The sequence below is a fragment of the Mandrillus leucophaeus genome, unplaced genomic scaffold (assembly GCF_000951045.1).
Source record: "Mandrillus leucophaeus isolate KB7577 unplaced genomic scaffold, Mleu.le_1.0 Scaffold1252, whole genome shotgun sequence".
NCBI lineage: Eukaryota > Metazoa > Chordata > Mammalia > Primates > Cercopithecidae > Mandrillus > Mandrillus leucophaeus.
The window spans coordinates 157097-159248 of record NW_012100899.1 but is presented as its reverse complement, the minus strand read 5'-3'; positions in this window follow the sequence as shown (position 1 = coordinate 159248).

The window sequence follows — 2152 nt, the reverse complement described above, 5'->3', positions numbered from 1 at the left end:
ACAGCAGGAAAACTCTGTCATGGACAGATCCACGAAGGGACATTCGGGAGCACATACAGGACTATGGTAAAAAAGGAAATATCTTCAGAAAAAACTGGAAAGAAGCTTTCTGTAAATCTACTTTTTGCTATGTTTATTCATCTCACATAGATGAAGCTTTCTTTACATTACTCAGCTTGGAAACTCCATCATGGAGGAACTGCAAAGGGACATTCAGGAGCACATTCGGGCCTATGGTGAAAAAGGAAATATCTTCAGATAAAAACCGGAGAGAAGCTTTCTGAGAAACTGATTTGTGATGTGTGCATTCCACACAGGGAGTTATTTTTCTTTTCTCATAAGACAGTGTTTGAACACTGTTCCTGTAAAACTGAAAAGGTGATATTTTGGAGCACATTTAAGACTATGGTGAAAAGTGAACTATCCTCAAATAGAACCCGGAAAGAACCGTTCCAAGAAACTGCTCTCTGATATGTGCATTCACTTGACAGAATTAAAGCTTACTTTATTTGCCCAGTTTGGAAACTGTGTCTTTGAGGAATCTGCGAAGGGATATTAAGTGGCACCTGGAGGCCTGAGGTGAGCAAGGAAATGTCTTCCGTTGAAAACTGGAGAAAAGCTTACTGAACAACTGCTTTGGGAAGTGTGTTTTCATCTCATAGAGTTAAATCATTCTTTGGAATGAGCAGTTTGAAAGTACTGTTTCTGTGAAATCTCAGGAAGAATATGGGGGAACACTCTTTAGAATATCCCGAAACACTGCTTAAAATATGGAGAAAGAAATACCCTCAGATATAAACCAAAAGGAATTTTTCTGTTAAACTGCTGTGTGTCGTGTGCATTCCACTCACAGAGTTATACTTTTCTTCTCATAGAGGATTGGGGAATTCCTTTTGGAGAAAAAGCTACCAGGGGATATTCGGGAGTATATGGGCAGGAATGGTGAAAAAGGAAATATCCTCAGACAAAAACCAGAAAGAAGATTTCTGTGAAACTGTTCTGTGATAGATATGTTTATTCTACTCACATAGCTAAAGCTTTCTTTCTACTATGCAGTTTGAAAACTCCATCATGTTAGGATCCGTGAAGGGGCATTCTGCAGCACATTCAGGCCTATGGTGAAAAAGGAAATATCTTCAGGAAAAAACTGGAGAGACGCTTTCTGAGAAACTGCTTTGTGATGTGTGCATTCTACTCAGGGAGTTATACCTCTTTTCTCATAAGGCAGTGTTTGAACACTGTACCTGCAAAACGGAAAAAGTAATATTTCAAAGCGCATGGGAGTCTATGGCGAAAGGTGAAATATCCTGAAATGAAACCCAGAGAGGAGCGTTCCAAGAAACTGCTCTCTGACATGTGCATTCCTTTCAGAGAGTTAAAGCTTCCTCTGCATTTCCCAGTTTGGAAAGTCTGTCTTTGAGGATTTTGCGAAGGGATATTAAGTGGCGACCGGAGGCCTGTGGCGAGCAAGGAAATGTCTTCCGTTGAAAACTGGAGACAAGCTCTCTGAAAAACTGCTTTGTGATGTGTGTATTCATCTCATAGAGTTAAATCATTCTTTGGATTCAGCAGTTTGAAATCACTCTTTCTGTGGAGCCAGAGAAAGGACATTTGGGAACGCTCTTAAGAATATGCCTAAAAGAAATGCCCTCCGATAAAAACCAGAAGGAAGCTTTCTGTGAAACTGCTCTGTGTCCTGTGAATTCCACTCACACAGTTAAGCTTCTGTTTTCGTTGAGCAGTATTCTAACACTGTTTTTCTTTAGTCTGTGAAGGGATATTCGGGAACACTTTGAAGTTTATGGTGAAAATGAAAATATCTTCATATAGAAACTGGAGAGAAGTTTTCCGAGGAGCTGCTTGTGACGTGTGCATTCCACTCACAGACTTATACCTTTTTTCTCATAGAGGATTCGGCAATTCCTTTTGGAGAAAAAGCTACCGAAGGGACATTCGGGAGTATATGGACAGCAATGGTGAAAAAGGAAATATCCCCAGACAAAAACTGGAAACAAGTTTCTGTGAAACTGCTTTGTGATAGATATGTTTATTCATCTCACATAGATAAAACTTTGCTTATATTACGCAGCTAGGAAACGTTGTCATGGATGGATACGCGAAGGCACATTCTGGAGCATATTCAGGCCTGTCA